Source organism: Dermacentor variabilis, chromosome 5 (assembly GCF_050947875.1).
Source record: "Dermacentor variabilis isolate Ectoservices chromosome 5, ASM5094787v1, whole genome shotgun sequence".
Lineage (NCBI taxonomy): Eukaryota > Metazoa > Arthropoda > Arachnida > Ixodida > Ixodidae > Dermacentor > Dermacentor variabilis.
The window spans coordinates 35,637,299-35,644,833 of record NC_134572.1 but is presented as its reverse complement, the minus strand read 5'-3'; positions in this window follow the sequence as shown (position 1 = coordinate 35,644,833).

Below are 7,535 nucleotides of genomic sequence, written 5' to 3'. Positions count from 1 at the left end.
CTCGGGCGTCATGACAGGACCAAAAAATTAAGGATGCCAAGCAGTGGGAGACCATGCTGCTCAGCTCGGTCCCCGAAGACCAACTTTTGGCCGTCCAGCAGGCCGAGGATACCACCGGAGCCCTAGCGCTTATGAACACCATCAAGGCGGAGTTGCCCCCCCCCTCCCCACCAATCTGCCGGCTACCTAAATACAAGTTATTTCTCTCGCTCTCTCTCTTAGGGCCGACTAACGTTCGAACCGCACGCCGCGCCAAACGCCTGCCGCACGCGTGCGGATGGGAGGAAAACTGCACAAATTTGGGCTTACAGCACTTGTGTGAAGCGAGTGTAAACCGAAGTTTGCGCACCCATGTGCGACACATGCAATTTTCCTCATGCCCGCACGCGTTCGGAGGCGTTCGGTGCGGCGTGCGGTTTGAGAGTAAGTCGGCCCTTACTGGTTTTTGCCGGTAAGGTGATACATTATGGCAGGAGGATTTTCTTTCTTATTGAACAGTAAAAAATACGTGTGGGCTTCTGTATTTATTTGCAAGGGCTGTACGAACGTGCTTAGACTTGGCGAGTAAATGCAGGCAAATTGTAATGGCTAGTCGACGCCCATCACGCCCAGATATTTCTTGACGAACCGCAGAAATATTTCCAGCCGTCCATGCCAATACGCGAAGCGTTGTCTCAGCCACTTTCCTCTACATCTTACCATAAGCACATTTTAACCACCTCTACTGTGGAGTGGAGGACCTAAGGCATTGGCTTCAATAGCCATGGTACCTGGCGGGCTCGTGGCCGTGGTGAAGAACTCTACTTGCTGCCACTACGAAACCTTTACTTAAATCATGTTTTCTCTCGACCATTACTGATTTATTTGTTGAAAAACTATAGCTTTTTAGTTTGAATTGAGGTTTCTGCCGCACAAACGCGGTTTCAATGATGAACAGGAAGTGTTTGGATCCCACCGATGGCATCGGTTGTTGGGAACTCGGCGCTGACGCCCGTGGTTGTACCTGGGTCGCAAGCCCCAAGGGTAGCGTTGGCCTGGCGGCCTGGGGTACAACTGGAAGCATCCGAAGGTCCCGGCAAAGCATGAGTCGACTGGTAACAACAAAACAACTTGTTTATTTTAACATCGCAAAGAGTTGGCGGTCAGGTTGACCGAAGTAGAGAGACGGGAGAGCACTTTACTCAACAGAAGAAATCGGAGCCCCCCTTTTGGCGTCCGGGGGCAGCTGTTTTTATACTCTCGCAGTTGAGGGCAAGAAGGAACCCCTCAATAGACGAGCACGTGATTGTACAATGGGCTAATGGTGACGCACACTGTCGTAGCGCCGCCGGTCGGGCACAAAGACTGGGAGGAGAGGGTGACCCCCTGCTGTCGCATCGCCGCTGTTCGGGCACAATGGCACATACACTCACACACGCACATGAAGACACGTGGCATCGGATCATGCCTGGAAACGCCTGGAAACGCCTGGCGGGGAGCGTTGCGGCGACGCCGAACGGGCCAAAATGTCTGCCGCCCCGCCGCAGTCGCGCCTGGAAACGCCTGGAAACGCCTGGCGGGGAGCGTTGCGGCGACGCCGAACGGGCCAAAATGTCTGCCGCCCCGCCGCAGTCGCGCCTGGAAACGCCTGGAAACGCCTGGCGGGGAGCGTTGCGGCGACGCCGAACGGGCCAAAATGTCTGCCGCCCCGCCGCAGTCGCGCCGGCAAAACCGCGTGTCGCAGGCGAAACGCAACAGACCGCCCCGCCGGGGGAAGGAGATCCCGATGGACAGGGGACTGCATCCGCTGTCCGGAGGGATGTCGCTCGATGATGCTCATAACCGAAGTCGGGCGTCCCTCGATGTTTCTTGAGCGCAGCGCACAGAGAAGGCCTCGTTCTCTCGTTCAGGTTCGCACGGGACACTGCAAAGTGACTTCGGGAGAGTTCACATTTTTGTTCTCGTTCCCGGCAAGCGTTAGAACTACGCTGAAACTCAACCGCTCAGTCAGCAAGCACGGCACAACCCTCACTAAGCCCTGCCAGGCTCTTTCCCCTTTTTATACCACTGCCTAGTTCCTTACAGTAGTCTAGCATCACTCAGAACGCGTCCACAAATTGGAAAATTGCACTAGAAAGCATATCATCACTTTGAAACACTAAACAAAAGCAATATGTTAAAAAAATCCTGCCTCAGGAAGAAAAACATCAGTAACCAACAATTTTGAGGCTGATTCCTACGTTAGGGGCTTCGACTTAAGCCATCGGCGTTACCGTTGAGACTCCCCTTTTTGTAACGCACCTCAAAGGAATATTGTTGTAAAGCGAGGCTCCAGCGCAGGAGGCGGCCATTTTTGGGAGAGATGGTCTGCAGCCATTGGAGAGGGCAGTGATCCGTCTCAATGATAAACCTCGAGCCGGCTAGATAGCATGACAATTTCTGAACGGCCCACACGAGACATGCACACTCTTTCTCGGTGGCGCTATACGCCTGCTCACGACTGGTCAGCTTACGACTAGCATACAGGACGGGGTGTTCTACTTCTCCCTTTTCCCGTTGGCACAGTACAACGCCCATGCCTCGCTCACTAGCATCGCACTGAACAATGAACCCTTTTGTATAGTCTGGCGATCGTAGCACAGGCTGGTTTGTTAGGGCACTCTTTAGGGCGCTAAAAGCTCTTTCCTTTGTCTCGTCCCAGACGACTGTTTGAGGCTCTGACTTTCTTAGAGCATCCGTCAGGGGAGCCGCGATATCAGAGTACCTGGGGATGTACCTCTGATAGTAGCCGGCGACACCTAAGAACGACCGAATATCGGTCTTTGTGCGCGGTTGCGGAAAGTCTCGCACAGCGGCCACTTTTATTTCAGAGGGGCGGCGACGACCCTGACCAATCACGTGACCGAGGTAGACAACCTCGGCCTGTGCTAACTGGCACTTAGGAGCCTTTACTGTCAAGCCCGCTTCGCGCAGGCGGGTTAGCACTGCCCGCAAGTGTGCCATATGCTCAGACCAGGATGCGGAGAATATCGCTACGTCGTCTAGATACGGTAAAGCGAATTCTTGCTGTCCCCGCAACACTTTATCCATGAGGCTTGAAAAACAGTATGGCGCGTTCTTCAAACCAAAACTCAACACTTTAGGACGGAATGTTCCCATTGGTGAAATTAACGCCGCATACCTACTAGCCTCTACTGTAAGTGGACCCTGCCAATAACTCCTGACAAGATCTAGGGTGGAAATAAACTGAGCGCTACTAACTTTCTCAAGGCGCTCCTCGATGTTAGGGATCGGATAAATTTGATCCTTAGTGATGGAATTAAGCCTGCGGTAGTCGACGCAAGGACGAGGTTCCTTGCCCGGTACCTCAACTAAAATCAAAGGGGAGGTATAATCACTCTCACCTGCCTCAATAACACCGAGCTGTAGCATTTTCTTTACCTCAGCCTCCATAATATCGCTCTGGCGGGGTGACACCCGATACGCCTTGGATCGTACTGGCTCTGGGGAGGTAAGTTCTATATCATGAGTAAGTACAGAAGTCCTACCAGGCCTCTCAGAGAACAGACCTTGAAACTCTTGTAATAGCTGGTGTAGTTCGGTTTTCTGCTCGGGCGACAGCGGTGCTTTACTGATAAGGTCACTAATGACTTGACCGGTGTCTTCCCTGTTCGTCACTGAGCCTAGTCCCGGAAGCTCGACCGGAAGCTCTTCAGGAACGTTTACCATCATGCACACCACTGCTTCCCTTTGTCTATAAGGTTTGAGCAGATTACAGTGGTAAACTTGCTGTGCTTTCCGCTTTCCTGGCAGACTTACCACGTAGTTAACGTCCGACAGTTTCTGAACAATTCGTGCTGGGCCCTCCCACTGCACGTCTAGTTTGTTGTTTAGCGATGTGCGCAATATCATGACCTCATCGCCCACCTCAAAACGACGGGCCCTGGCTGTCCGATCATAATAAACCTTGGCCCTCTGCTGGGCCTTTGTCATTGCTTCACCTGACAACTCCTGTGCCCTTCTTAAGCGTTCGAGGAGCTTAAGTACGTACTCCACCACGACTGGGTCGTCGCCCCTACCTTCCCACGATTCTCGAAGCATGCGAAGCGGAGATCGAAGCGAGCGACCGTACACCAGTTCAGCTGGCGAAAACCCCGTAGCCGCATGCGGCGCGGTCCTTAAAGCAAACATCACCCCAGGCAGACACAGCTCCCAGTCAGTTCGATGTTCAAAACACAACGCTCTCAACACGCGCTTCATGACGGAGTGGAGCTTCTCAACGGAATTCGACTGTGGGTGGTACACTGAGCTGTGTAGCAGCTTTACCCCACACCTTTCGAGAAAAGTTGTCGTCAAAGCGCTAGTAAACACTGTGCCCTGATCTGATTGGATTTCCGCAGGAAAACCAACTCGCACAAATATGGACAGTAGTGCATTGACTATCTCAACTGAGCTGAGTTCTTTAAGCGGCACTGCTTCAGGGAACTTTGTCGCTGGGCAGATCACAGTCAAAATGTGTCTGTACCCCGTGGCTGTTACCGGCAGAGGTCCCACTGTATCAATAACGAGCCGTCTAAAAGGCTCCGTTATGATAGGTACCAATTTCAACGGCGCCCTTGATTTGTCCCCTGGTTTGCCCACCCGCTGACAAGTGTCACATGTCCTCACGAAATGGTCTGCGTCCCGAAAACACCCTGGCCAATAGTACTCTTGCAAGAGACGGTCCTTAGTTTTCTTAACTCCTAGGTGTCCGGACCACGAACCCCCGTGCGTCAAGCGCAACAGATCCTGACGATAGCATTGAGGCACGATCAGCTGATCGAACTCCACTCCTCTGCGGTCTAGATACTTCCGGTACAGGACTCCACCTCTTTCCACAAAACGCGCATTTTTCCTGGCGATACCTTCCTTGACATTGCAGCGAATGTTTTCTAGGCTGCCATCCTTCTTTTGCTCGGCTATCAAAGCCGACCGGCTGACTTTTAGCAACCTATCAAGTCCGTCTGACGTAGGCGCGATGAGCAAATCTGTAGATAGCTCTTCTAACTTTCCCTTATCGGGCATTTCCTCTCCAGTATCTGGCGCCTTCAACGCTACAGACTCAATTTTATTCAGTTCGGGCGTGCTCTGAATATCAGCTTGCTGCGCCTCTGACCCTTTTTCGTTGTTTGATAACGTCGGCCCCGCAACTACCGCCTTTGCAGCGAGCTCCCGAACCTTCGATCTGGTTAAGGCCTGAACACTAGCTTCACCAAACAAAAGCCCCTTCTCGCGCAGGAGGTGATCGGACCTGTTTGAAAATAGGTACGGGTACTGGGGTGGCAGCATAGATGACACTGCCGCCTCCGTCTCAAGCGCTCCGAAAGGTCCTTCAATAAGCACCTTTGCTACTGGCAGACACACGCTATGAGCTTCCACGGCTTGCTTGATCCATGCGCACTCGCCCGTGAACATATGGGGTTCTACGTAAGACGGGTGAACTACATCCATCGTAGCTGCGGAATCGCGAAGCACTCGGCACTCTTTCCCGTTCACGAGGAGGTCTCGCATGTAAGGCTCGAGAAGCTTCATGTTCTCGTCAGTGCTGCCTATTGAAAAAAACACAACTTTTGGTGTTGTTTCCGGACACTGCGCCGAAAAGTGACCCGGCTTCTGGCACGTATAACAAACGCGCGCTTGCCTCATCTCGAACCGCTTTCTGCGTTCGGCTTCGGCTGCCGCCGTCTCCTTAGGTTCGGTCGCACTGCTTCCACTCGCATCCGCACTACGCGTGTTCCCCTTTGCTCTCATGGGTGTGAACTTCGGCCTCTCAAACTTCAAGCCAAATTCACCCTTTTGACCGTCCTTAGCTCCGCGAGCCCGACGCGTCACAAACTCCTCGGCTAGCTCAGCGGCTTTAGCCACCGTACAAACGTCTGGCCTATCCAAGACCCAGTATCGCACGTTCTCCGGTAACCGACTATAAAACTGTTCTAGCCCGAAGCACTGCAGAACTTTATCGTGGTCACCAAACGCTTTCTCTTCTTTGAGCCACTCCTGCATGTTCGACATAAGCCTATACGCAAACTCTGTATATGACTCACTTTTGCCTTTCTCATTTTCCCGAAACTTCCGACGGAACGCCTCCGCAGACAGCCGGTACTTTTTTAGAAGACTCGATTTCACTGTGTCGAAATCCTCTGCCTCCTCTCTATCCAAGCGAGCGACTACGTCGGCCGCCTCGCCGGGTAACAAAGTGAGCAAGCGCTGTGGCCACGTTTCCCGAGAGAACCCCTGCTTCTCGCACGTTCGCTCAAAGTTAACCAGGAACAAACCAATGTCCTCTCCAAGCTTAAACGGCCGCATCAGGTCAGTCATTTTGAACAATACGCGTTCTCCTGCACCGTGTGCCTGACTTCCATTACGAGCGCGTTCCATCTCTACCTCAAGACGCTTCATTTCCAAAGCGTGTTGACGGTCACGCTCTTGTTGCTCTCGCTCTTTCTGTTCTTTACGTTCACGCTCTTCTTTTTCTTTCTGTTCTTTACGTTCACGCTCTTCTTTTTCTTTTTGCTCTTTAAGTTCGCGCTCCTGTCTTTTTGCAGTCTCCCTCTCCTCAATGGTCTCAAGGCATTCCGACAGCTCGTCATCCTCAGCCTCTAACTCAAGAATAGCCTTTAGCAGTTCAGGTTTTCTTAGTTTGTCTGAGACATCCAGACCCAACTCTCTTGCAAGCTCCAGCAATTTCGGTTTGCGCAACGACTTCAAATCCATGGCTGCTCTGAATGCTGCTTTCTCTACTGCCTAATATTGTCTTGCCGCAAACTAACCCGGCAGCAACGACAACCACAATTACCAGCTCTGTTTCTGACACTAACAAAAGCCTGGCAAAGCTCAGAAGAAGAAAGTCCCGCACTCACCAAACCTCGCAGCCAAGAGTCCAGCGCAGTCGTTCCGCTGCAGGCAACCAGTCATCACACAGGGCTCGTTGCACTGCTCCCGGATCGTTGTTGAGCTGTTCAGCATACAGTCAACTGCATCTCTTCGCTGCTGGCCTCCGTTGTCGCGATCTCACCGCTGGCAGACAGTTGTTTGGATCCCACCGATGGCATCGGTTGTTGGGAACTCGGCGCTGACGCCCGTGGTTGTACCTGGGTCGCAAGCCCCAAGGGTAGCGTTGGCCTGGCGGCCTGGGGTACAACTGGAAGCATCCGAAGGTCCCGGCAAAGCATGAGTCGACTGGTAACAACAAAACAACTTGTTTATTTTAACATCGCAAAGAGTTGGCGGTCAGGTTGACCGAAGTAGAGAGACGGGAGAGCACTTTACTCAACAGAAGAAATCGGAGCCCCCCTTTTGGCGTCCGGGGGCAGCTATTTTTATACTCTCGCAGTTGAGGGCAAGAAGGAACCCCTCAATAGACGAGCACGTGATTGTACAATGGGCTAATGGTGACGCACACTGTCGTAGCGCCGCCGGTCGGGCACAAAGACTGGGAGGAGAGGGTGACCCCCTGCTGTCGCATCGCCGCCGTTCGGGCACAATGGCACATACACTCACACACGCACATGAAGACA